A 21,765-nucleotide genomic window follows, 5' to 3' on the forward strand; every position below is an offset into this window, starting at 1 on the left:
AGGCGAGGGCAGCTAGGTGATGCTCACCTGGAGCTGCCATCTCCTGCAACTAATGCCAGACTCCCCAATCCCCCATCCCCCACCCCCATGGGTGAGATGCATCCAGAGACTTTCCCTTTTATCATTTATCTCATGGCATTGCCTTGACAACAGCCCTAGAAAGTAAGAACGTTTTTTGTTGAATTAACTTACTAAATCTTCTGCATCCTCGAGCCTTCCACCAGGACTTGATGTCCCTACGTACTTGATACCCACACATGGGTGTGATGGATGAAGCAATTACGATTCAGAAAGGGGAAGGGAAAGGGTCGCATGAGGACAGGCAGCTGGAACATAGGGCTTTGGAGCCCAAGCTTCCTACCTCAAAGCCAGTGCTCCTTCTGGGAATTTCAGGGACACGGATCCAGGTAAGCAGCACTCACGGGGTTCTGAGCAGGCAGGGATAATATTGCCATCCTCCTCCAGCCTGGCATCTGCACAGTGGGCACGGTGTCAGGCTCTCAGCCCATGCAGGGGAAGTTTCCCAGATGGGGGGTTGACCTTGAAGGTTCTTGAAGGAGAGGAGCTTCCCCAACTTCGCTGTGGGACCTGACATCTCTTGATTTTCCCATTGAGATCCTCAGTCTGTCTGCGGCCACACCACCCTAAACAAGCCCAGTCTCATCTGATCTCGGCCTGGTTAGTACTTGGTTGGGAGATCCTCAGCCTTGAGTAAGTTCCCCACCTTTAGAAGCCTCATGTGCAAAAACAGAGTCACTGGTAAGGACTGTTGTGAGGAGGTGGTGGTAGAATTAAGAGGGCGCAGGCGTAGCAGGCCTAGCACGGGACCCGGCTGTTGGTGTGGAAGCCTGCGATGCCCGGTTGCTTCCCCGTCACTGGGCTTCCCCGTCACAGGCTAGGGCTGCTGCCGAGGACACTGGGGTGTCTCCCCGAGGTGGGTGGGACTCCCCAGCCTTAGCCTGAGGGGCTGTTAGGGAACAGCCTCTGGGGACACTGGCTGGGTTCAAATCACAGCTTTGCCTGTTATTAGAAGTTGAGTTACTCTACCTGTTTAGTTCAGTTCAGCTCAGTTCAGTCGCTCAGTCATGTCCGACTCTTTGCGACCCCATGGATTGCAGCACACCAGGCCTCCCTGTCCATCACCAACTCATGTTTGAGTAAACATGAGTTTACTCAAACTCATGTCCATTGAGTCGGTGATGCCATCCAACCATCTCATCCTCTGTTGTCCCCTTCTCCTCCTGCCTTCAATCTTTCCCAGCATCAGGGTCTGTTCCAATGAGTCAGTTCAGGTAGCCAAAGTATTGGAGTTTCAGCTTCAGCATCAGTATTTCCAGTGAATATTCAGGACTGATTTCCTTTAGAATGGACTGGTTGGATCTCCTTGCAGGCTAAAGGACTCTCAAGAGTCTTCTCCAACACCACAGTTCAAAAGCATCAATTCTTTGGCACTCAGATTTCTTTATAGTCCAATTCTCACATCCATACATGACTACTGGAAAAACCATAGCCTTGACTAGATGGACCTTTGTTGGCAAAGTAATGTCTCTGGTTTTTAGTATGCTATCTAGGTTGGTCATAACTTTTCTTCCAAGGAGCAAGTGTCTTTTAATTTCATGGCTGCAATCACCATCTGCAGTGATTTTGGAGCCCCCCAAAATAAAGTCAGCCACCGTGTCCACTGTTTCCCCATCTATTTCCCATGAAGTGATGGTACCGGATGCCATGATCTTAGTTTTCTGAATGTTGAGCTTTAAGCCAACTTTTTCACTCTCCTCTTTCACTTTCATCAAGAGGCTCTTCAGTTCTTCGCTTTCTGCCATGAGAGTGGTGTCCCTACAGTGAGCTTAATAAGAGCACCTGTTTCATGGCAGAGTGACGGGGGGGTGAGGAGGTGAGGTCCTGGGTGATACCCTGCCCCTCTCTTGTCCTCAGTTTCTCCCCATCTTCGTGCTGCTCAGCTTGATTTCTGAGGCCTCGGCTTGGGGGCTGGGCCACCTTCTGGGCCTGCGTCCAGGAAAGAGGCCGGCGGTCTCACAGGACCCTCTGGGAGGCTGATTGAGATAAAAATAGCCCTTTCCCAGGGAAAGTGAGAGTGCAGTGGGCCCTGCCAGTCAAGCTAGGGGCCTGCGGAGGGAGCAGTGTTTGAGCGTGGCCCATCCAAAGCCAGCTTGGAATAGGGGAGACCGAGGCTCCCGGGGGCCCCTCTTTTCCTCCTTTGTGGGTCCCCAAACATTGGCTCCAGGGGAACCCCCACCTCTCCTAGGTGGCATCTGTAAAATGGGGGTAACAGTTGCTGTGATGGGGATTCTTGTGTTAACACAATAAAGTACTCAGCACAATGCCTGGCCCATCCACAGTCGGTGCTCTTCCAAGCTGGGCCTCAGTTTCTACACCTGTAAAATGGGCATAGAAACATGGGCCCTTGCAAGACTGAAGTGAGGATTAAATAATAGCATTTGAAAAGTGGTCCTTCTTCCTCTGGTTCCTTCCCCTCCCCACAAATCCAGGCTCCCTGACAGCCAGGGTCTGCCTGGGAGCCGGCAGGGGCCTGGGTTCCCACAGATGGGGTGGTGTCTTTGTGGCTGTTTGGGGTGGGAAGAGTGGCTTCTTGATGTCTTAGTAGAAACGGGCTGGGAGCATGGCTGGGAGTGTCGGGGACAGGAAAGGGCCTGGCAGGCATCTTCCAGGGCACCAAGCTTGCACTCTGCTGGGGACCTGAGTCAAAGGTAAGAGCCCAGATAAGCCACTTCCAGCCCTCCGCTCGTCTGCCTTCCCTTTCCTTCCTCGTCCACTCACTATCTGTCCCAGATGCCTTCCTGTGGCTTCACCAGGAAGCCTCCCCGATCTGATGGCTGAGGAGCCCTGAACTGCCTCAAGGGCACCCCTCCTCTCCTAGTACTCTGACTGCCCTCTGTGGGCCTGGCTCCCTGGGGAGTCCAAAGGTATCCATAGAGCAGGGCCATGTCACATTCATGCCATAACCCAAGGACCTAACCCAAGGCCAGGTACCCAGTAGGTACTTAATAAATGTCAGATGGGCAGGTGAATGAATGATTGGGTCAAACCTCGGAAGCACAGCTATGGTGAGAAGACTCTGCTTTTGGTAGAGAGCATGACCGTAGATGTCTGACTGCCTGGGTTCAAACCCAGCTCTGCCACGAGCTGGCCGTGTCATGGGAAGCAGGTTGCTCCCACCCCTTCTGCCTCACTTTGCCCTTCTGTAAAATGGAGACATAGCAGCATCTGGTCTACAGAGGTACAGTCAGATGAAACAAGGTGACATGGAAAAACATGGATAAACAGGGGGCAGGCCACTTAGCACGTGGCCAGCAGCCCAGGAAAACCTGCTAACACTAGTCCACGCTCCTGAGATGCTGTGATTCTCTGCTCTGACTCATTCCTGCCCAGATGCTGTCACCTGGAACTCCTTCCCAGTTGGCAGTTTCCGTGTGAGCCGCTTTCCCCTCAGCTGTGATCAGGAGGGACATTAGTCCAGGCAGCCCCGTGGGACCCTGTTGGGAGGGCCTGGGGGTGAGTAACGGGCTCAGAGCTTGGGAAGGAGGGAGATCGTCATGCCCTCCCCAAGCCCAGCCTGGGTGCAGGATGGATTCTGCCCACCACTTCCAAATCCCTCACTCCCCAGGGCCCCTCCCGCCACCTCCTCCCTTCCTGCGTATATGACCTTCTGTCCTGGGAACTTTGGAAGGACCCACAGCCCGTCCCACTCCTTCTAATCCTGGGTTTGAATTCATGTGTGAGGTGACCGCCTACAAACAACAATAGAGGGTGTCTAGTGAGCACTTATTTCCTGGAATAGGGCTGGCACGTAGTAAGGGTAGGATGAGTGTTTCAGGCAGGGTCGACTTACGTGTTTTAGGTATGAGTGTGGACTGTCTGAGTCAGCTCTTATGCAAAGCGCTGTGTTTCAGATGCTGCAACAAGCACTGGGAGAACCACAGCCTTAAAGCCTCCCCTTGCATTAATTTACACTCTCCTGAACATTGTCTGCTTGAGCCACGTGGTAGATATATGATGAGGGTGTTTTTTGTTCCCATTCTACAGATGAGGAAACTGAGGCAAAAGCAGGGCAAAATTGACAAAGAAGAGACCAGAGGCTACATCTTCTGACTTCACACCTAGTCCTCATCCCATGTAACCAACAGATTTTAGTCATTTTGTAAGCTTTGAATAAAGGGCCAGGTTAAACTGAAGACTATATATATATAAACACACACACATACGTATACATTCAAAGGGGGCTTCCTTGGCTCAGATGATAGAGTATGGCTGCAATGCAGAAGACCTGAGTTCGATTCCTGGGTCGGAAAGATCCCCTGGAGGAGGAAATGGCAACCCAGTCCAGTATTCTTGCCTGGAGAATCCCGTGGACAGAGGAGCCTGGCGGGCTACATTCCATGCGGTCGCAAAGAGTCAGACAGCACTGAGCAACTAACACTTTCACTTTTGTATATTAATATATTATAAATGTATATACATATATGTTACATGAGTATATAATTGTCTATCGATGTATTCCAGGGCCTCCCAAACATTCCATGACCTTAGTCTGGGGCAGTCCTAACCTCTGACTGCTTGGTGAGCCTGGGGCCGTATGAGGAAGTGAGGAATTGGCCTGGACGGTTTCTTGGCCCCTAGGGTTCTCAACCCCACTTCTTGTGAAGCCCAATAAGTTTATGAAGCTTAATCTTTCTGATCTGCTGTTGCCCCAGATCCGGAGGGGTCCTGGGAAATCTGAGGAAACACTTCTAGCTGGAGACTCCTGTTTGTAAAACATTAAAGCATCTCTTCCCTTCTCGGGTCCTAAGGCTTTAAAAGCTAAACCATAGAAAAGGCTGGTGCTCATACCACTATGTATGGAACAGATGAACAACAGGACCTTCTGTATAGTACAGGGAGCTATATTTAATATCTTGTAACGACCTATAAATGGAAGAATCTGAAACAATACATATATCAGGTTAACCAAAGAGTTCGTTCGGATTTTTCTGTAAGATGTTATGAAAAAAGTCTACTGAACTTTCTGGTCAACCCAATATACGTGATTAACTGAATCACTTTGCTGTACACCTGAAACATCATAAATCAACTACACTCTAACTAAAAAAAAAAGCCGATGCTGTGTGTCCCTGCACCATTTCCTGGCCAATTTCACACACTGCACCTTTTGACTTTCTCAAGACCCCTGCACTGGGGAAGGATTCTTCCCATTGCCCAGATGGGAAGACTGAGACCCAGATTGTAAGTGGTAGAGAGCCCCCCTGCCCCTGTTTTCATCAGACCCTCTGACACTGAACGCTTAGGGCAGTGGGCAGGGGTTAGTCTGGAAGTCTCTGCTAAGGGCTGACCTGGCCCTGGTGGGAGCGGGAGTGGAATCCAGGCCATCTTGCTTGGCCCCCAGAGGGGCCCAGGTTAGAGCCCCAGGGTGGGCCTTTGCAACCAGCAGTGCTGACAAGCCTCTGGCTGCTGGCGTCTGGGGCCTCACAGCTGTTAGGATTTGAGCCTTTGTTCAGACTCTAAACCTCTAAAGCCCCTCCCAGCTCTTCTGATCTCAGAAACTTTGATGCTGGTGACATACACACTCCTGGCTTCCCTCGGGAGCTAGGACTCTAGATTTCTGAGGCTGCATGAGGGTTGTTGGAGGTTACTGAGCTGACCTGTTACTAAGTAACCTGTTGAAGGTTACCTGACCACTGCTGACCCATAGCCCAGGAGGGGAAACTGAGGCCCAGAGACAGGGTTCGACCAGCCCAAGCCATCAAGGAAGGAGGTGACGAACAGGGATTTGAATGTGCCCAAAGCTACATCCGCTCCCACGTCACCACGCCCCCAGACCCTCTGTGTCCAGCGTACACAGAGGAGTCCAAGACTGTCCTAAACGAGCTGAGCACCGCTTGCCAACCTGAATCAGGATGAATCGCTCACCAGGGCTTAGGACCCTGATGACATTTTAGAAGATTATGTATTGATTGTTGCAAACTGCAGGCAGAGGCTACCCCCAAAACAGGGGGAGAGAAATAGGGGGAGGAGGAGACAGGGAAGAAGAAGAAACAAGGGGGGAAAACCTCTTTCCTCTTTTTTGTTGGAAAATATTCCATTTTCCAAGGAGAAGCACATACTCTGCACAGGCCTAAAGGCCCACAGCCTGAGGCGGGGCCATGAGCACCAGCTAAGAAAAGCATCAGTGAATGCCAAGTTTCCATTTTATATCTTTGGGTCCCATGCTATTGAGTCCCCAGGCCCCGTGGGTCACCTTCTGCTCAGCCTCCCAAGTGGAGGACGTGTCTCTGACCTCCCAGCCCTGAAGGGGCTGGTCTTGGCACAGCTAGCCCCCTCCCATGCCCCTCTGGGCCCACCTCCTCACTTTTTCCTACAGCAATGGCTCGGCGCATACAGGTCTGGCACGTATGGAGTACTCGAGACCCCTGCCCCGGTTTCTGCCCAGGGCTCAGCGAATGCCAGGCTTTGCCTTGTGCCAGAAGCCTGGGCTGGGGATGAGAAGGGGCCGGGCTCCCTGGTGTAGGTCTGAGCCTCTGATCACTGTTGCTCCAGCCCTCGCACGTAGCCCAAGTATGGCTTTGCATGCTAAATTGCTTCAGTCGTGTCCTACTCTTTGTGACCCTAGGGAGTGTAGCCCACCAGGCTCCTCTGTCCACGGAATTCTCCAGGCAGTGGGTTGCCATGCCCTCCTCCAGGGGATCTTCCCCACCCAGGGATCGAACCCACGTCTCATGTCTCCTGCATTGGCGGGCAGGTTCTTTACCACTAACGCCACCTGGGGAGCCCAAGTATGGCCTTGCCCAGCCCTATTCTGGGCACCCGGAGGACGTGGACTCTTTCTCATCTTGACCCCTGGGTGGTAGAATGTTCTGGAAGCTCTAACTCTAGGCTCCAGAAGAGAAAATCTCAGGTGGGCAGGGGTGCCCTCCCAGAGCCCTCTCTCTCCTCACCCAGCCTAACCACATGCAGGGCTGGCTGGAAATCTTTTATTCGAGATCACTCCAAAATCAGCTAGGATCCTTCTCCTTTTGGTTTTTTTTTTTGTTGTTTGTTTGCTTGCTTTTGTTCTCCTGCCTTTGCTTAAATCTTTTTCTTTTCCTCCCTCTACTTTCTCTGTCTTTTCTACCCCTCTTTTCTGTCTCCTTTTTTTTAAACAATTCAGGCAGGTTAGGAATCACCTAACTTCTGTATGGAAAATCTCATGAACAGAGGAGCCTGGTGGGCTATAGTGTCCATAGGGTCATGAAGAGTCAGACACGACTGAGCTACTGAGCATGAGTTCTGTATTACCATCACCTTCCCGAAACGTTTTCCTCGGCCACAAAGCTCTTAACAACTCATTTATACTCCCAAGCCTTAATTGGTTCAAAAGAAGGTGCTGAGGATGAGAAGTAAAGAAATAAACAAGTCCTGTGACAGCTGCCCGCTCCAGGCGGCCTAACCCTCTTCAGCTCAGCAGTGGAAGGACAGTGGGTGGGTCCAGAGATATTTTTGTGCCTCCTCTGGGAAGACTCTTTTGGATCCAGCTTGTCCACATTGTACGGCACCTTATGATGATTCATTGGTGCCAGGACGGGTCTGTTTACTGCCGTGCTAGTTCCCTGGGGGACCTCAGAGACCATGGCTTAGGCTGTGGGCACTGGAGGCCCATCAGCTAAGAGGCCAGGATTTGAGTCCCGTCTCCAACACCTCCTAGCTCTCTGGCTTTAGATGAGACCCTTAACCTCTCGGGACCTCAGTTTCCACCTTTGGGAAATGGGAGTGACCATCGTCTCTAATTCATGCTGCCCAGGAGCAGAGTCAGTGAGAGGAACTACCACAAGTGCTGGGCCAGCGCCCGGCTCACGGTGAATGCTCAGTGAAGGCTCAGGGGTACAAGTGCTCTTATTCATTGTCAGGTCTCCAGGGGTGGATCACACACGGCCCCACCCCAAGGAGGAGGAAGAAGGTGACACACTCCCCCCACTACCAGGCCCTCGTGAGCTGGACTGTTTGTGCACGAATGGATGATGCAACCTGGAAGGCTGCCAGGTGGTGGCAGCCGCCAGTCCTGGAGGGGGCTGTGCTGTAAACAGGCCTGCCATCAGCTGTCAGGACCTGTCCAACTGTTGCAGAAGTGACTGGAGTCCGCCCCTGGCTGCCCCACTGCGCTCTGCCCCGGGCCTCCAACCCCAGAGGTCAGGGGCTATGGCTGGTGCGCTGGCCCCGCTGGCTTTGCCTGGGCACTTGTGAACTCCCTCAGCTGCTGCCTGGTGCATAAACTTTCCCATTGTCGAGGCAAGCTCTTCTATCCTGTGCCGGGGGCTCAACTTCTGCCCTGACTCAGGCCTTAATGACTTACCTAAGGGTCTCTGCCTCCCTGCTTCTTCTTTCCCCTGGCTTTGCAAGGAGCTGCCTCAAGTCAGATCCTCCCCACTGCTCCTCTGCTCAAAAATAATCAGAATGTGTTCCATCCTCTTGCCTGGCCTGGTGGGAGCAGTATCTGCCACCCCTACCCCCATTCCCGACTTCCCCTTCCAGCATCACCGCCACTTCTCACCTCCTGACCCTTTGCTATAACCACACGGCTCTCCCTACTATCTCCCCAGACCCACCCCAGCTTGTCTGCCTTTGCCTGAGCTGATCCTCCAGCTGGAAGTCCCTGTCCCACCCACCCTCCGCCCACCTGAGACATCTATCCATCTTTTCAAAGGCCAGCACTTCCTTGAATGTGTCCTCATGTTTACACACACCCCCCTTTTCATTCTTTACGTGGTATCTTAGTTCTGTTTGCAGATTTTATTTCCTCTCCTAAACCCCAAGTTATTGCAAATACAGCTCGTGGCGTCCAAGGTTGCCATCACCACCCCCCCACACACATACACACAATCCTGCCCATACATAGATGTTCCGTAGACGCTCCATAAATGGCACATGAAATTAACACCCCCATGCATGAAAATATCTCTTCCCTCAACCTAAAAGCATTTCTGAAAGTCATTTGTCTGATACAGACATTGCCCAAGGCCTATAGAACCAACAATAGCATCATTGATAACTCCTTTTGCATTGCCATTTTTAGAAGTACACAGTAGAATGATATTCTGAGCAAGAATCCTCCGGAAGATTGGACAAGTACATGCAAACGGCTGATTCTCTGTGCCCCCAGTCCAAAATAAAAGTCACCAGCCTGCTTTAATAACTCAAGAGAATAGGAGAAAGAGGGAGACACACAAACATACTTTGACTCTAAGAGGCTATGAATAGACACCGCAGCGGTTAAGTCCCAGCCCGACAAGCAGTCTTTCTGCATAAGAAAGTTGAAAGCATGCATTACCTGTTAGGCTCTGAAACAAGGGTAAAATTCAGGGGTAAGAAAAAGGATTTTTCCTGAGAGTGTCTTAATTCAGAACATGCTCCCTGAGTTTGCCTTCAGCCCTGGCCCTGGGCTTCTGGCTGCTCTGCCAGGCAGTTCTGAAACGCTCTCCTTTGAAGCAGGGAGTTTATTTCGGGCCCATCGCATGACCAATGATGGCAAGCCAAACTATAAGATGTTATGAATCTCAGATTTCCTGTTTAAAGATTGCACCGGGGAAGCCGGGATCCTGGTTTCCTCCAGGCCGCGTCAATTACGGACTTGACTTCGGAGAGCATCTCGGAGCTTTGGCTCTCCCGTGACGTCATCACTTCTGATCCTTGACACGGAGGCCATATATGGGTATGTTTCTGGAACTCCCCAGGAGGGAGCGAGAGAGGAGAGAGATGCAGAGAGTAGGAGACACAGAGCTGGGAGAGAAAGCTGCAAGCAAGAGCAAGGAAGGAAGTGTGGGAGAGAGGAGAAGGGAGGAAAAGAGAGAGAAAAGAGGAAAAGTGGGAAGAGAGGATGGAGAGAGAAGAGAGGAGGAAGGAGGGGAGTCGGGGAGGCTGGGAAGGAAGAGGGGACGGAGGGATACTGAGAGCAGGCAGGAAGGCAGGGAGGAAGAAGGCTGAACAAGAGGGAAGCGAGGATGCGCGGGTTCACTGTTGGGGCCTTTGCGGGTAGCAGGTGACAGAGCCTGGTATTTCCGGGTCCCAGGGTGGGAATCCAGCTGCTGGAGTCTGTGGGGTGGGCAGGGGAGCAAATGAACAAATAAGCCTGTGGGCAAGCCCCGTGCAGGGGCAGTGGAGCCCTTTCTCCAGGCCCAGGGAAGAAATGATCTGCTTCTGGACTCGATGGAGTGACCCAAAATGTTAGCCTCGGGTGGCAAAGACTGCATACGTAGGGCCACACGCCCTGAGCATGCACGATGCCAGGCACCCACATGCCCACGTCTGCATTCAGATCTCAGGTTGCAGAGTGGGGGAAGCTGGAAATGTCACTTGGTCCACTCCTGTAAATGGAAAATAATTTCCATTTCAGAGACCACATCCCCTTGCAGGATATTGGACTTGTGACCCCAGAGTGTGGCTCACTTTGCATATTCCATCTGGAAATTAATCTCAGCGAGTTCAGGGCGCCCTGTAGTCGGGTCAGTGTTCTAGAGGCTGGCCTGGGGCTGAGGACAGGAGGGCATGACGAGTCCCAGGCTGTCTCCCGGCCAGTAGCCTCACTCTCACTTGGGAGAGTCCCCCAGGCCACTGTGGCTGATGACCCCGCAAGGTCAGTTCACACATAGGACCCCTAGGCCATGTGCCATGACAGGGATGCAAGAGAAGAGGGGGCTGTCCGGGGCTGTTTGGGGATTTTTCTCGGCAGAAAGTTCTAGCAGGTTCCATGGAGTGCGTCCTTGGAGTCCTACTGCTTCCTTGGGATCCCTGCCAAATGTAGGGCACAGATGCCACTGCTTTCTATGTCACAGATCCCAAATCTGGCCTTCCTAGGAGGACTGGGCTGTGGCAGGGACAGGGCCCCTTCTCAGGTGGCCCTCTGTCTTGCCTCTCCCTCCTAGTCCAGACAAACCTCATAGAGTCAAGAAAGCTGGAGAAACTCGGTCTCCAAATCCTGTTGCCTGTGGTTGCACTCAGCTTTTGAAAATTAAGAGCCCGAATTGTGCGTCACATCACAGGGAACAGAAAGTGCATCGGAGGGGGCTGGCCAGACACACTTTGACTCATATATGACAATGTCTTCTGGCTGCTCCCGCACACTCTTGCAGCAAGTGCTATCATTACGCCCATTTCACAGATGAGAAAACCGAGGCTTGGAGAGACTGGGGAGTTTGTCCAGAATCTATAAGTGACGGTTTAGCAATTTGAACCATGTCTGCCTGATGCAAAAACTGATGCTTTTAGCTGTAGCTCTATCTCCCCAAAGTGAAAATGTTAGTCGATCAGTCATGTCCAACTCTTTGTGATTCCATGGACTATAGCCTGCCAGGCTCCTCTGTCCATGGGATTCTCCCAGCAAAAATACTGGAGTGGTAGCTATTCCCTTTTCCCAGGCATATTCTCAACCCAGGGATTGAACCCGGGTCTCCCGCATTGCTATAGGCAGATTCTTTACCATCTGAGCCGCCAGGGAAGCCCCTATCCTCCAGGTAATGAAGAAATCAAATGCTGGAGCAGAGCAAGGAGCGCCACAAAGCTTTGTCTATAAATCGGTGAATGTTTGCTATTCCCCTGGTCCTTCACTCATCCCGCGTGGGAGACTTGATGCTATGGATAAAGGTCCACAGAGTCCGAGACCCAGGTTGGCCTGTCTGTTCACATTACAGGTCAGTCAACTCCAAAATGAAGTTGGGCTAACTTGTCGATTCCCAAGCTAAACTGCACATTAGAGTCCTGTTAAACTTAGCCATACCTGCCTCTACCCCAGAGGTTCCGAGGTCCGTCCATATTGTTTCATGTAGTTCCAGATTGTTCCTTCCCGTTGCTGTGTGGTTTTCCGTGCTCTGAGTGTATCTCAGTTGGTCCAGTCTGCTGCTGATGGTCCTTTGGGTGATACCTAGTTTGGGACTATAATGGATTTCGTAGCTGTGAACATTCTAGAACATGTCTGTTGGTGAATATCCATGCCCATTTCTGCTGGGCCAACACCTAAGACAGGAATCACTAGGTCATAAAATCAGTGTATGTTCAGCTGCAGGAACACAGCCAGTTTTCCAAAGGTGTTGGACCAACTTACCCTCCCACAGTCTGTGTGCGTGAGTTCCAGGTGCTCCACATCCTCTCCAACACTTGGCATTTTCCACCTTTTCTCCCATTATCCATTCTGATGGGCAATACTGCTAATTCACTAAGGTTTTCACATAAGTGTCTTAGATTACAAATTACACAAACCTCTGAAAAGTCTTGGCCCCAGGGATATTCGGAGCCTTTGTGCAAGGCCCTATAGATGGTCCCGTGGAACAGTCCTCCAGGGAAAGTTTATACAGAGACAGAAAAGAGTCAATGGGGGCACAGATGCAGAGGCAGAAACCAAACAACTGGTCAACCTGCAGGGCAATGGAAAGAAGGCCTGGCAGCCAAGAGAAAACCCCAGGGCTCACAGATGGCACCAGGAGGCTTCTCTCCTGATCCCACACAGAGCCTCCCCTCCCTCCCTCTCTAGCTCCTTACCCTGCTTCATTTATCTCCAGAGCACTTATCACCCTCCCCCAGAGTTATGATGTATTTATTTGTCACTCATTATTTATTGCCTGCCTGTCCCGTCTGGAATAATGTTTCTGTTCACTGCTGTGGATCAGGGCTTACAATGATGCCCGGCACATAGTAGGTGCTCATTAAATGACTGTTGCTATATGGGCTCACATGAATGCCACACAGCTCCTGGGTCTAAACTGGGAAAGGCTGTGTCGTGTTTGGCAGCTTCCTCCTGGCTCATGGCTGCATAGACACTCACGCTCACACACACACACACACACACACACACACACTCACACACCCCGCAGACCTTTCGGGCTTCCCTCCGTGTTTATTTTAATCTGAATTCAATGAGTAAAGTTGGGGGGAGGGAGGCAGTTCATAGAGCCCCAAGCCTAATAAAGACCAGAGAGGGAGCCAGTCCCAGCATGTACTCCATATGACAGTGACGCCTCTTTCAGGAAGGAGAGAGAAAGAGGAGAGGGAGAGGGTGCTGTGAACTGGGATGTGGGACTCAGTGCTGAGTCTTGGAACAGTTTGGACCCAGTGACGGCACATCACCAGCTAAAATAAGCACCCCTGAGGTCTTGGTGCGCTGGCCCCTAGCCCTGGCTGCCTCTTGATATCAGTTTATTTTGGTTTCAAGGGATGAAGAGGGACAGGAAAGAGTCAGATCCACACCCTGGGCAGAGTGCTGGGGTGGAGAGGACGAAAGGCAGACGGCAGGGGTAGGGAGGGCAGACAAAAGCCCCGGGTCCTGGGAGGGAGGGAGGTGCGTCTACAGAAAGGAAGGAGTGGGCGAGAAGGCAGACAGAAGTCCCCACCTCTCCTCCTTTCCTTATGATGGGCAGGGTGCCCTCTGGGCTGTGGCTAACCGACAGCTCATTTCCTCCGGAGCAATCGGGACCCTCCTCAACCTCCCAGCTCAGGGGGCCAAGGCAGACTCCTGGAGAGAAGACCGTTTGCCTATTTATAGGGAGCAAAGTGGCTCAGACAGTGAAGAATCTGCCTGCAATTCAGAAGACCCAGGTTCGATCCCTGAGTTGGGAAGATCCCCTGGAGAAGGGGATGGTGACCCACTCCAGTATTCTTGCCTGGAGAATTCCGTGGAGAGAGGAGCCTGACAGTCCATGGGGTCTCAAAGAGTCGGACACAACTGAGCAACTAACACTTTCACTTTGCTTTTCAGAGAGTAGAGTAAGCACATGACCTCACCCCTCAGATGGGAGAGCAGGGCAGGTCAGCCTCACACCCCATCACCCCCCTCAGGACCCCTGGGGACTGGAGAAGGGCTGTCCGATCCTGCCCTGCTCCCCTAACAGCCCTTGGGCATGTGAGGGAGGAACAACAGGATCTTGTAAGGATTTCCATCACAATGAGCAGATCCAAGATACAGACTCCATTGTGGAACACTGGGCTCTTTTCAGCTGCCTGGGCCTTCCTGGAGCCATGACCATCCATGACTGACCCTCAAACAGGAGTAGCCAGGACAGACCAGCAAGACAGCCAGCTTCACAACTCCCTGCTGTAAACCTCACTTGCCACTGAACAAATGGCCAACGCTCTTTGGCGGGCTGCAGAGTTACCCTGCCCAGAGACACAGAGGAAGGGCGTCTACCCCAGCTCTCAGGCTTCAGCCTTTGGATACATAACCATCTGCAGCAGAAGCCCTGCATCCCCGGGCCCATGCATCCGTGAGCTCTTTCTCCAGGGAGCGTCTGGCTCTGGAGGATGTCCTAACAGAGGGTGGTCCTGGCCTGGCGGGGACATGCTGGGCCAGCCCCGTGCTGACAGTATCTTCCTTGCAGAGACTGGAAGGACTCCACTGGCGCAACCTGTTGTCATCGTCCTGTCCTGTTTCCAGCATGGGCACTACGGCTGGTTAATCCCTGCTTGCTGCGGGACCTGCCCACAGCCCGGCACCTCGCTGAATCTGACTTTCATCTTCTGAGGCTAGGAGAGCACTGACTCTTCTCTTCCATGACTATTAGGGGATTGGACGAGATCCCAGGACTCAGACATCCCACCCCAGGCCCCGCACTCAGGAGACGCTCATCCATGGGACTTCTTCCACCCCACCTGCCCCCTGCAGAGGGTCTGTGTGTGCAGAGCGGGAGGGCATCTCCCACGGGCCAGGCAGGCTCAGGTGACCAGTGAGTGGGCCTTGGACTGATCCATCCTGGAAGCTGCTGGCCCCCTGCACTGGCCAGGCTGCTTGGCCCCTTCCAGGGCTTGATTTCATCGTGCCTGAATCACCCTTGGGAGCTTGAGTGAGCTTTGTTAGCTGCCGGGAACAGGTTTTCCATGAACATAAACATGTTTCGAGTGGAGCTGGGAGCTCTCTATTGCCCTTTGGTGAGAGGGAAGGCAACCCACCTCCCAACCAGGGCGAGCCTGCAGCCGGCTGGCCCTCCTGCCCAGGGGTGAGCCCAGGCTGTGTCAGACAATGCGTTTCCTGCTGGGTCCAGCCTCTCCTGGCCGGCTCAGCGCCATGTATACAGAGCTGAGGCCAGGTTGCTGGACCATTCCCTCCACCACTGCAATGGAGCAGGGAGGGCAGGTACCTCTTGTATTCGGTCCCTGGTCAGCCACTCTGGAGGTGGAGCTTGCAGGGAACAAAGTCTCCACTCCAGAAACGCAGCTGTCACAGGCTGGCATCTCTGCCGGGCAGCTGGCTGTCGGGCTGCTGACCGCTTCATCTTTGCCTTATTCCTCAGGGAATGCAAAGTGGCCAGAGACGTGACACTGCAGAGATGTCATCAGGGAGGCTTGGGCTTGCTGTGATGAGGGGGGACCTGGGTTCTGGGAGGGAGTCGGGGCTGATGAGGAGGCAGGCAGTAGATTGGGTGTCCCGACATCTCGGGGTTGGGGAGGGATGCAGACACCCCCACTGAGCAGCCCCTCCAGGGGTCCAGGCACCTGCATGGCCATCCAAGAGGGAGGTATATAACCCTGATGGAGGAACCGAGACCCTCCAGGGATTCACCTGCTCCTGGTGACGGTGACACCTCCAGCCATACCACCACTGTCCCAGAGAACTGAAAGATCAGAAGAAGAAATATCCGAAGCAGAAGGTCCTCAGGGTTCATCCACCCCAGCATCCTTTTTCTGAGAAAAGGGAATATGAGGCTGGAGAGAGCGAGGCTTTGCAGAAACCACAGCTTCCAGAAATTAATTCTGCTTCTCCACAGCTCCATCCCAAGCTTATGGTGTGGCCATAGAGGTTGATAATCTCATCATGCCCTAGACACAAAAACCCAAGTTGCTGGGCAAGTGGGCAGGAACCCCACCACGTCAGAGGGAGATGGCAAAAGGCAGGCTGGATGTCCTCTGGGCACATTTACAATGCCTGCTGCCTCCTGGAGGCTCCCAGAAGTGCTTCGGGGTGGGGAGATTGTGGTTTGCAACAGACCACAAGTTCGAGTGAAGAGCTGGAGGCTCAAGCACAGGCAACGTGGGTGTCAATGTCACTGTGCTTCCCTGTTCCCACTCCAGGAGGTCAGGCAGGGGCCACTCTCAGCACAGAATCGCTTGTAAGGTGACTGCCCCGGGTCTCCCTTGCAGAGTCAAGTGGCTAAGAACCAAGACTCCGGAGTCATCTGCCAGCTCCACAACTTTCTAGCTGTGTGGTCTTGGATAACTTACTTAACCTCTCTGAGCCTTGGCATTCTGATCTATAAAGTGGGAGGAAAAAATGATAGTACCTATGCCTCATAGGAAAGCTGCAAAGATTAAATTTTATTATAGTGGGTGCCCCCATCTTACCCTCGGTTTCACTTTCCATGGTTTCAGTTACCCTCGGTCAACCGCAGTCTGAAAATATTAAATGGAAAGTTCCAGAAATAGACAATTCATAAGTTTTAAATTTCAAGATCTTCTGAGTAGCAAGATGAAATCTCACACCATCCTGCTCTGTCTGCCTGGGACCTGAGTCATCCCTTTGTCCATCGCATCCCGGCATCGGTCACTCAGTGTCCATCTCAGTTATCAGATTGACTGTCGAGGTATCACGGTGCTTGTGTTCACTAAGTAACCATTTTACTTAATAATGAGCCCAAAATGCAGGCACATTGATGCTGGCAATTTGGATCTGCCAAAGAGAAGCTGTGAAGTGCTTTTAAGTGAAAAGGTGAAAACACACAAATTAATAAGGAGAGAAAAAAAATATTGTATACTGAGGTTGCTAAGATCTAGGGTGAGAATAAATCTTCTATCTGTGAAATTGTGAAGAAGGATAAAGGGATTGATGCTAGTTTTGCTGTCAAACTTCAAATTGCAAAAGTTACAGCCACAGCGTGTGACAAGTACTTAGTTAAGTTGAAAAGGGCATTAAATTTGTACAATAGTTATTCTGAGAGAGAGAGACAGGGACTTCACTCACATATCTTTTATCACAATTGGCTCAGCTGGTAAAGAATCCACCTGCAATGCAGGAGACCCCGGTTAGATTCCTGGGTCGGGAAGGTCCCCTGGAGAAGGGATAGGCTACCCACTCCAATATTCTGGCTTGGAGAATTCCTTGAACTGTATAGTCCGTGGGGTCTCAAAGAGTCAGAAAAAACTGAATGACTTTCACTTCACTTCATTGCTATGATTGTTTAGTTTTATTATTGCTTATTGTTGCTAATCTCTTACTGTTCCTAATTTATAAATTTAAACTTTATCATAGGAATGTATGTGGGCTTCCTAGGTGGCTCTAGCGGTAAACAACCCACCTGCCAATACAGGAGACATGACAAAAATTGATCCCTAGGTCAGGAAGATCCCCTGGAGGAGGGTGTGGCAACCCTGCAGTATTCTTGCCTGGAGAATCCCACGGACAGAGGATCGAGGCAGGCTACAGTCCATAGCGTTGCACAGAGTCGAGCACAACTGAAGCAACTCAGCACGCATGCACGCATGTACAAGAAAAAGCAGTATATATAGATTCAGTACTATCCATGGTTTCTGGCATTCACTGAGGGCCTTGGAATGTGTCCTCCTTGGCTAAGAGGGAACTACTGTATACATTTTGGTCACCTGATGTGAACAGCCAACTTATTGGAAAAGTCCCTGATGCTGTGGAAAGATTGAGGGCAGAAGGAGAAGGGGGCATCTGAGGATGAGATGGCTGGATGGCATCACTGGTGCAATGGGCATGAACTTGGGCAAACTCTGGGAGATGGTGAGGAACAGGGAGGCCTGATGTGCTGCAGTCCACGGGGTCACAAAGAGTCGGACACGACTGGGCAACTGAACAACACCTGTATATATTCCTTAGGATGAAGACTTATAAATGTTAGGTGTTGCTATTAGCTTAAACTTCCTGACAGAGACAGAGGGAATGGTGGTTAGTTGAAAACAGTGGTTCTTACTGGGGACATTACCCCTAGGGAACAGTTGACAATTCCTGGAGATGTTTCTGGTAGCCACAAGTGAGGATGCTGGGCGTGCTACTGCATCTGGTGGGGGAGAGGTCAGGGATGCTGCCAAACATCCTTTAGTGTTCAGGACAGCCTCCCCAGCATAGAATTAAGAGCCCAACGTGCGCGGTGCAGTGGTGGAGAAGCCTGGCTGGAGGGACGGCGTGTGGAAGGAAGAGGATTGTCGGGGTAGGAAGAGGTCTGCTCGGAGTGACCAGGGCTCTCCCTGCTCCCCAAGGATGGCTTTGGATTTCAGGAATAATTGCCACAAGGAGGGCCAGGTGTTTGGAGTTTAAATACCTTGAGACTGTTATAGGGAAGGCTCATTGAACCGGTCTCATAAACTGACCCTGAAGGTCACCAGCAGAGGCAAATGCAGCCATAGTTCAAGCCAAGCAGAAGCAACAGCCTCAGCGATCCCCATGAAGCCTGGGGTCTGCCAGTTGGCAGGGAAGGGGGGACTCAGCCCTGTGAGGGCCAGGCGTCCCTGCTGGTAGCTGGTGCGTTCAGACAGACAGACAGACAGACACACACACAGTGACGATGCTTAGATCATCTGGACACTACACATAACTTACCTTCTTTCGGTGAAGAGCTGAATTTAATCCACCAGTCGTGAGGGCCATTGGCCAAGGAACTGTTTCGTCGCATCAGTCACATCTGACCCTTTGCGACCCCATGGACTGTAGCCCACCAGGCTTCTTTGTCCATGGGATTTCCCAGGCAAGAATACTGGCGTGGGTTGCCATTTCCTTCTCCAGGGAATTGAACCTGCGTCTCCTGCATTGCAGGCGAATTCTTTACTGCTGAGCCACCAGGAAAGCCCCAAAGCGGGTGTTGCCTTCCCACTGGGGATCGAACCCCATTCTCCCACATGACAGGTGGGGATACTCATCACTATACTAATGAGGACAGCAGCAAGTCTTATACAAATACTAAATAACTGTCAATGTCTCTTTTTCCCTAAAAGCAAATACTGGACCTCCCTCTCTTTCTTGGTGCCTGTGTGTGTGTGCATGTGTTGGATGAGAGGCAGCTAGCACTCTGAAAAGAGCTCAGGCCTAGCCACCAGGGTGCTGGTCTGGGCCCTTCTGGAAAGTTCTCTGTGACCTCATGCAGACCTTTCCTCTCTCTGGAGCCTTGAGGAAAGAACGGCGCTGCCCCATCAACTGGTAGGAACCCAGGCCCCTGCAGACTCCGAGAGCCTCTGAAACCAGGAGCAGCCATAAGCGGCTGCACCCACATCCCTTTGCTCTCTGAAAATAAAAATTCTAAGTCAGCTGGAATTCAAAATTGAGCCTATGTAAATATTTTCAAAACCAGAAATTTAAAAAAAAAAAAAGGGACAACAGTGATTTTGAACAAGTCTCCGAGTCCAAGCTGACTCAGTTATTACAGGTGCCGGAAGGAAAACTCTCCTCTGTCTCTGTTCTTTCCTTTCCCCTCTACTTTCCAGTTCTCCTGGTGCCACTCAAGTCAGCCAGCGTCCCCTCCAAACTGCACTGTCATCGCTCCTGGCCACTGAAGAGCCTGTGACCTGGATGCACACCGGTGCCTGCCAGCAGTCAGGGCTGTGCCGGGGGAGCGGGGTTGGAGGATGTCTGCCAACCCCTGGGCTCCTCTTGTTGATGCGGGGCCTGTGGGTGGCCCCAGCTGGTCAGCTGGCCCCTCGGGCTCGTCCCTCTCTCTGGGCCTCCCGCCCTCTATTTAGCAGCAACGCTAAATAGCAGGATCAGGTGTTTGCCATGCCACGCGTCCTGGGAGAGGGGACTGTTGGGGCATGAAGATAGTCTCCAGGCTGCAGTGCCCAGTGGCCTGGCTCCTGACCCTTGCCGTCAGGTGCCTGTCGGGGGTGAGGGTGCTGCGTCCCCCAGGGGCACGTGGATCCTGGGAGAATCAAAACAGGCTGCCTCTGACACGTGCTGCCTGGACTCCTTGGTGGGCTCTCCAAGGCCCCTGTGGGCAGCCCCCCTCCCATGCCTTCTGCAGCTTCGTTCTCTCTGTGCCCCTTTCCCACTCCACCTGTCTGCACCCCCCTCCTGTGCCTTCTGCAGCTTCGTTCTCTCTGTGCCCCATTCCCACTCCACCTGTCTGCACCCCCCTCCCATGCCTTCTGCAGCTTCGTTCTCTCTGTGCCCCATTCCCACTCCACCTGTCTGCACCCCCCTCCCATGCCTTCTGCAGCTTCGTTCTCTCTGTGCCCCATTCCCACTCCACCTGTCTGCACGTGGCTGTGTCGGACCCGCCAGGATCGGCGCTGGTCTGTCCCTTCACCCTTCGGGCAGGTTTTGTAGAGCGGCTGGTGAGAGGTTAGAGTAGGTGCTGTGTGGGTGGTCTGCTGAGGGTCTGTCTCCCCCTCCCCACTCCCCTGAAACTGCTGGGAGGCTTAGCCCCCTCGGGGCCCCAGGTTCTCAATTGCAAGTCAAGAACCATAAGGAGCACCTTCCTCATGGGGTTGAGATAAGGCTTAAATGAGAAGGTCTAGGGCAGTTTGGGGCTTCCCTGGTGGCTCAGATGGTAAAGAATTCATCTGCAATGCAGGAGACCAGGGTTCAGTCCCTGGGTCGGGAAGATCCCCTGGAGAATGGCATGGCAACCCACTCCAGTATTCTTGTCTGGAGAATCCCATGGACAGAGGAGCCTGGAAGGCTAGAGCCCATGGGGTCACAAAGAGTCGGCACTGTTTACAACAGCCAGGACATGGAAGCAACCTAGATGTCCATTGGCAGATGAATGGATAAGAAAGCTGTGGTACATATACACCATGGAATATTACTCAGCTATTAAAAAGAATGCATTTGAATCAGCTCTAATGAGGTGGATGAAACTGGAGCCTATTATACAGAATGAAGTAAGTCAGAAAGAAAAGCACCAATACAGTATATTAATGCATATATATGGAATTTAGAAAGATGGTAACGATGACCCTATATGCGAGACAGCAAAAGAGACACAGAAATAAAGAACAGACTTCTGGACTCTGTGGGAGACGGCGAGGGTGGGATGATTTGAGAGAAGCATCAAAACATGTATATTATCATATGTGGAATAGATCGCCAGTCCAGGTTCGATGCCTGAGGCAGGGGGCTCAGGACCGGTGCACTGGGATGACCCTGAGAGATGGGATGGAGAGGGAGGTGGGAGGGAGGGTCAGGATGGGGAACACATGTAAACCCATGGCTGATTCATGTAAATTTATGGCAAAAACCACTACAGTATTGTAAGGTAATTAGGCTGCAATTAAAATAAATAAATTAATTTAAAAAAACCTAAAACTAAAAAACAAAGAGTAGGACACGACTGAGCAACTAACACACACTCAGGGCGGGGCTATGTGAAGCTCAGTGACTGTAACTATTTCTATTTTTATTCTCGAGGCACAAACTAAATGCTATGAGCCCCATCAGGAGCCAGAAGCTGCTGGGAGGTAGAACTGCTACATCTGAGCCCTGGGGAGACACAGTCTCGGGGGGCAGGGAGCAGAGGTCAGGAATTGCAGTAGGGAGAGTGAAGGGAGAGGAGTCAGGAAGAGTGGGAGAGGGGAGTAGGCCGGGAAGAAGGAGGGGAAGGGGTTAGCGTGGGGGTCAGGACCATCCGACAAAGGAGGAACAGACTGCCTTGAGTCTCTGCAGAGTTTCTAGGTGCACAGGTGGGTGTGGGGTATCCCAGGCCAAGGGTGAGGCGTGAGCCAAGGCCTGTGGCCTTGAAGCCGGTGGCCAGCTGGGCAACCACAGGAGCTGGGCCTGGCCAGAGGGCAGAGTGTGGGGAAGGGCAGACGTGGGCTGGAAGAGAAGGCAGGCGC

The 21,765-nt window shown here is 52.2% G+C and overlaps 2 protein-coding genes across 2 annotated transcripts in view; one reads left to right on the plus strand and one right to left on the minus strand.

Annotated features, from left to right (window-relative positions):
• The window catches only part of ASB2 (ankyrin repeat and SOCS box containing 2), a 48,874-nt gene extending 39,425 nt beyond the window's left edge, over positions 1-9,449 (minus strand). Inside the window, 1 exon segment of the mRNA NM_001034669.1 lies at positions 9,338-9,449. The gene's annotated coding sequence lies outside the window, so the exon portion shown is untranslated.
• Positions 9,450-9,578: 129 nt separating this feature from the next.
• CCDC197 (coiled-coil domain containing 197) overlaps positions 9,579-21,765 on the plus strand; it is a 37,922-nt gene continuing 25,735 nt past the window's right edge. Inside the window, exon 1 of the mRNA XM_024981951.2 lies at positions 9,579-9,718. The gene's annotated coding sequence lies outside the window, so the exon portion shown is untranslated. The remainder of the gene's footprint in view (positions 9,719-21,765) is intronic.

This window comes from Bos taurus, chromosome 21 (assembly GCF_002263795.3).
Source record: "Bos taurus isolate L1 Dominette 01449 registration number 42190680 breed Hereford chromosome 21, ARS-UCD2.0, whole genome shotgun sequence".
Lineage (NCBI taxonomy): Eukaryota > Metazoa > Chordata > Mammalia > Artiodactyla > Bovidae > Bos > Bos taurus.